This window comes from Eubalaena glacialis, chromosome 3 (assembly GCF_028564815.1).
Source record: "Eubalaena glacialis isolate mEubGla1 chromosome 3, mEubGla1.1.hap2.+ XY, whole genome shotgun sequence".
NCBI lineage: Eukaryota > Metazoa > Chordata > Mammalia > Artiodactyla > Balaenidae > Eubalaena > Eubalaena glacialis.
In genome coordinates this window covers 139724609-139731036 of record NC_083718.1, presented here as the reverse complement: position 1 = coordinate 139731036, position 6428 = coordinate 139724609, and the positions used below count along the sequence as shown (strand labels likewise).

Sequence of the window (6428 nt, the reverse complement as noted above, 5' to 3'; positions counted from 1 at the left end):
ATTCAGGTCTCTTGCCGATTTCTTAATCAGGTTGTATGTTTTTTTGATACTGAGTTGCATGAGGTGTTTATAGATTTTGGATATTAACCCCTTATTAGTCATATCATTTGCGAATATTTTCTCCCATTCAGTAGGTTGTTTTTTTGTTTTGCCAATGGTTTCCTTTGCTATGAAAAATCTTTTAAGTTTAATTAGGTCCCATTTGTTTATTTTTACTTTTGTTCCCTTTGCCATAGGAGACAGATACAAAAAATATTGCTACAATTTATGTTAAAGAGTGCTCTGCCTGTGTTTTCTTCTAGAATTTTTATGGCTTCATGACTTACATTTAAGCCATTAATCCATTTTGAGTTTATTTTTGTAATGGTGTGAGAAAGCAGTATAGTTTGATTCTTTTGCATGTAGCTGTCCAGTTTTCGCAACACCATTTGTCAAAGAGGCTTTTTTGCCTTTGTATATTCTTGCCTCCTTTGTAATAAATTGACCACATAAGTGTGAGTTCGTTTCTGGATGCTCTATTCCATTGATCTATATATCTCTTTTTGTGCCAGTACCATACTGTTTTGATTACTGCAGCTTTGTAGTATAATATGAAGTCATGGAACATGATACCTCCAGCTCTGTTATTCTTTCTCAAGATTGTTTTAGCTATTCAGGGTCTTCTGTGTTTTGATACAAATTTTAAAATTATTTGTTCTAGTTCTGTGGAAAATGCCATTAGTATTTTGATAGGCATTGCATTGAACCTTTAGATTGCATTCAGTGGTATGGTCAGTTAAACAATATCAGTTCTTCCAAACCGTGAACATGGTATATCTTTCCATCTGTTTGTGTTGTCTTCAATGTCTTTCATCAGTGTCTTATAGTTTTCCAAGTACAGATCTTTAACCACCTATGTTAGATTTATTCCTAGGTATTTTATTCTTTTTGATATGATTGCAAATGGGATTGTTTCCTTAATTTCTCTTTCTGATACTTTGTTGTTATAGAAGTGCAACAGATTTCTGTATATTAATTTTGTATCCTGCAACTTCACTAAATTGATTGATGAGCTCTAGTAGTTTTTTGGTGGCATCTTTATATTTTCTGTGTATAGTATTGTCATCAGCAAACAGTGACAGTTTAACTTCTTCCTTTCCAATTTGGATTCTTTTCACTTCTTTTTCTTGCCAGATTGCAGTGGCTAGGACTTCTAATAATATGTTGAATAAAAGTGGCAAGAGTAGGTACCCTTGTCTTATTCCTGAACTTAGAGGAAATGCTTTCAGCTTTTCACCATTGAGTATGATGTTAGCTGTGTGCCTAAAGGCTCACATGCCTTTATTATGTTGAAGTATGTTCCTTCTATACCCACTTTCTGGAGACTTTTTATAAAGTATGTCATACTTTATAAGTATGTTTATCAACATAAATTAATGTTGAATTTTGCCAAAAGCTTTTTCTGCTCTATTGAGAAGATCATATGACTTTTTTAAACATCTTTATTGGAGTATAATTGCTTTACAGTGTTGTGTTAGTTTCTGCTGTATAAAAAAGTGAATCAGCTATATGGATACATATATCCCCATATCCCCTCCCTCTTGCATTTCCCTCCCACCCTCCTTATCCCACCCCTCTAGGTGGTCGCAAAGCACCAAGCTGATCTCCCTGTGCTATGCAGCTGCTTCCCACTAGCTATCTATTTTACATTTGGTAGTGTATATATGTCAGTTTTACTCTCTCACTTCATCCCAGCTTATCCTTCCCCCTCTCCGTGTCCTCAAGTCCATTCTTTACATCTGTGTCTTTATTCCTGTCCTGCCCCTAGGTTCTTCAGAAGCATTTTTTTTAGATTCCATGTATATGTGTTGGCATACTTGTTTTTCTCTTTCTGACTTACTTCATTCTGTATGACAGACTCTAGGTCCATCCACCTCATTACAAGTAACTCAATTTCATTTCTTTTTATGGCTGAGTAATATTCCATTGTATATATGTGCCATATCTTCTTTATCCATTCATCTGTCGATGGACACTTAAGTTGCTTCCATGTGCTGGCTATTGTAAATAGTGCTGCAATGAACACTGTGGTACATGACTCTTTTTGAATTATGGTTTTCTCATGGTATGTGCCCAGTAGTGGGATTGCTGGGTCATATGGTAGTTCTATTTTTAGTTTGTTAAGGAACATCCATACAGGCCAATATCTCTGATGAACATAGATGCAAAAATCCTCAACAAAATAGTAGCAAACAGAATCCAGCAGCACATTAAAAGGATCATACACCATGATCAAGTGGGGTTTATCCCAGGAATGCAAGGATTCTTCAATATACACAAATCAATCAATGTGATACACCATATTAACAAACTGAAGGATAAAAACCATATGATAATCTCAATCGATGCAGAAAAAGCTTTTGACAAAATTCAACACCGGTTTATGATAAAAACTCTCCAGAAAGTAGGCGTAGAGGGAACTTACCTCAACATAATAAAGGCCATATATGACAAACCCACAGCCAACATCGTTCTCAATGGTGAAAAACTGAAACCATTTCCTCTAAGATCAGGAACAAGACAAGGTTGCCCACTCTCACCACTATTATTCAACATAGTTTTGGAAGTTTTAGCCACAGCAATCAGAGAAGAAAAAAGAAATAAAAGGAATCCAAACTGTAAAAGAAGAAGTAAAACTGTCACTATTTCAGATGACATGATACTATACACAGAGAATCCTAAAGATGCTACCAGAAAACTACTAGAGCTAATCAATGAATTTGGTAGAGTAGCAGGATACAAAATTAATGTGCAGAAATGTCTTGCATTCCTATACACTAATGATGAAAAATCTGAAAGAGAAATTAAGGAAACACTCTCATTTACCATTGCAACAAAAAGAATAAAATACCTAGGAATAAACCTACCTAAGGAGACAAAAGACCTGTATGCAGAAAACTGTAAGACACTGATAAAAGAAATTAAAGATGATATAAACAGATGGAGAGATATACCATGTTCTTGGATTGGAAGAATCAACATTGTGAAAATGACTATACTACCCAAAGCAATGTACAGATTCAATGCAATCCCTATCAAACTACCAATGGCATTTTTCACAGAACTAGAACAAAAAATTTCACAATTTGTATGGAAACACAAAAAACCCCATATAATGAAAGCAAACTTGAGAAAGAAAAATGGAGCTGGAGGAATCAGGCTCCCTCACTTCAGACTATACTACAAAGCTACAGTAATCAAGACAGTATGGTACTGGCACAAAAACAGAAATATAGATCAATGGAACAGGATAGAAAGTCCAGAGATAGACCCACGCACATATCGTCACCTTATCTTTGATAAAGGAGGCCAAGAATATACAGTGGAGAAAAGACAGCCTCTTCAATAAGTGGTGCTGGGAAAACTGGACAGGTACATGTAAAAGAATGAAATTAGAATACTCCCTAACACCATACACAAAAATAAACTCAAAAATGGATTAAAGACCTAAATGTAAGGCCAGACACTATCAAATTCTTAGAGGAAAACATAGGCAGAACACTCTATGACATAAATCACAGCAAGATCCTTTTTGACCCAGCTCCTAGAGAAATGGAAATAAAAACAAAAATAAACAAATGGGACCTAATGAAACTTCAAAGCTTTTGCACAGCAAAGGAAACCATAAAAAAGATGAAAAGACAACCCTCAGAATGGGAGAAAATATTTGCAAATGAAGCAACTGACAAAGGATTAATCTCCAAAATATACAAGCAGCTCATGCAGCTCAATATCAAAAAAACAAACAACCCAATCCAAAAATGGGCAGAAGACCTAAATAGACATTTCTCCAAAGAAGATATACAGATATCCAACAAACACATGAAAAGATGCTCAATATCACTAATCATTAGAGAAATGCAAATCAAAACTACAATGAAGTATCACCTCACACCAGTCAGAATGGCCATCATCAAAAAATCTACAAACAATAAATGCTGGAGAGGGTGTGGAGAAAAGGGAAACCACTTGTACTTTTGGTGGGAATGTAAATTGATACAGCCACTATGGAGATCATATGATTTTTATTCTTCAAATTGTTAATGTAATGTATCACACTGATTGGTTTGCAGATACTGAACCAGCCTTGCATCCCTGGGATAAATCCCACTTGATCATGGTGTATGATCCTTTTAATGTATTGTTGTATTCAGTTTGCTAATGTTTTTTGAGGATTTTTGCATATATGTTTGTCAGTGACCCTGGTCTATAATTTTCTTTTTTTGTGACAATATTTTTGTTTAGTTTTGGTGTGAGGGTGATGCTGGCCTTGTAGAATGAGTTTGGAAGTGCTCCTTACTCTGAAATTTTTTGAAATAGTTTGAAAAGGATAGGTGTTAACTCTGCTTTAAATGTTTGGTAGAATTCACCTGTGAAGCCATCTGGTGCTGGACATTTGTTTTTGTGGAGTTTTTTAAATTACTGATTCAATTTCATTACTGGTAATTGGTCTGTTCATATTTTCTATTTAAACCTGGTTCAGTCATGGGGGACTGTAGATTTCTCAGAATTTGCCCATTTTTTCTGAATTGTCCATTTTGGTGGCATGTAGTTGTTTGTAGTACTCTCATGAGTCTTTGTATTTCTGTGATGTCAATTGCAAAGTCTCCTTTTTCATTTCTGATTTTATTGATTTGAGCCAACATTCTATTTTTCTTGGTGAGTCTGGTTAAAGCCTTATCAATTTTATTTATCTTTTCAAAGAACGAGCTCTTAATTACATTGATCTTTTCTTTTTTTTGTCTCTATTTCATTTATTTTTGCTCTGATCTTTATGATCTCATTTCTTCTACTACTACCTCTGATCTTTATGATCTCTTTTCATTTATTTTTGCTCTGATCTTTATGATCTCTTTTCTTCTGCTTCTCCTTCTGGGGTTTTGTTTGTTCTTCTTTTTCCTTTAGGTGTAAAGTTTGAAATTTTGAGATTTTTCTTGTTTCCAGAGGTAGACTTTATCACTCTAAACTTCCCTCTTAGAACTGATTTTGCTACATGCCATAGATTTTTTTTTTCATGAAGCTGTTTATTCCTGTTATTAAACCTTAGACTCAAGTAATCCTGGTTATTCTAGAAAAAACACCTTGTTGTAGGGATCATTTCATCATCCCTTTCAACAATCACCTCTCCATGAAGCACCTTTCTTTTCTGACATAACATATGAAAGTAGAGTTGTGGAAACAATGGTATATATGAGGCCATGGTTATAAGAAGAAAACAATAGTAGTCAAAAGCAGCATTGTATTTATTCGGAAGTCTTACTGCAAACATTCCTTTTTTCTTCACATATGGTAAGGCAGCATATATCATAAGAAGTTCACCAGCAACTCCGACAGGATATAAGATGATAAAAAAATTATATTGGTTTTATACTGTGAGTAACGAGCCACACCATAAAGATTCTTGAACTCACTTGGACCCCAGCCACAAGCACATAAATAGGTACAATTCCTCAAGCAAGGCAAATGTCTGGAAAAATTTAAGTGTCTTCTGAATACTTTTATATAAACCTTTGTGTATTCCTTTTTCCACATAAAAATGTAACAGCCAGTACATTTTTACTACAGTACATGTAGTAGCCAGTACCAGCCACCCTGCAGTCATGGTGATGCTGTAGAAGGTGAGCCAGGCGGTGGCCAACAAGCCCAGGCACCTCCTCTTGCCCACGGCCTCCGAGGCGCTGCCATTGGTGCTGTCCTCCTCACCAGACGCCATGGTGGCTGCACAGCCAGGGGACGTGGATGAGAGGAGCAGTGGAGTGGGAGGGGGCCCAGCTGAGCACACCGCTGAAGCACCACCGCCCGCTGCCACCGCATCCATCAGGTGCCCCATGTGCCACACACAGGGAGCTCAGCACTGCCAGCCCAGCCACCCACAGGGGGAGGAGCGGGCACCCCCAGCCCCCATAGATTTTGAATTATTGTGCTTTCATGTTCATTTGTTTCCAGATATTTTTTAATTCTTCAGTGATCCATTGGTTGTTTAGTAGCATATTGATTAGCCTCCATGTGTTTGTGTTTTTTGCAGTCTTTTTTTCTATAGTTGATTTCTAGTCTCATAGCATTGTGGTCGGAAATGATGGTTGATATGATTTCAGTTTTCTTAAATTTACTGAGACCTGCTTTGTAGCCTAGTATGTTCCATGTGCATCCATGTGCACATGTTCCATGTGCATTTGAAAAGAATGCATATTCTGCTGCATATACGTATATATGTGTGTGTATGTATGTATGTATATATGTATATACACACACACGTGCACGTACACACATATATATATACCATCTGGTCTAACGTGTTGTTTAAGGGTTGTGTTTCTTTATTGATTTTCTGTCCACATTCCCTACTGTTATTGGGTTACTGTCAATTTCTCCCTTTATGTCTGTTAATA

The 6428-nt window shown here is 36.2% G+C and overlaps 1 pseudogene; it reads right to left on the bottom strand.

Moving 5' to 3' along the window:
• Window positions 1-5107: 5107 nt before the first annotated feature.
• LOC133087168 (very-long-chain (3R)-3-hydroxyacyl-CoA dehydratase 1-like) lies at window positions 5108-5869 on the bottom strand (annotated as a pseudogene).
• Window positions 5870-6428: the final 559 nt, after the last annotated feature.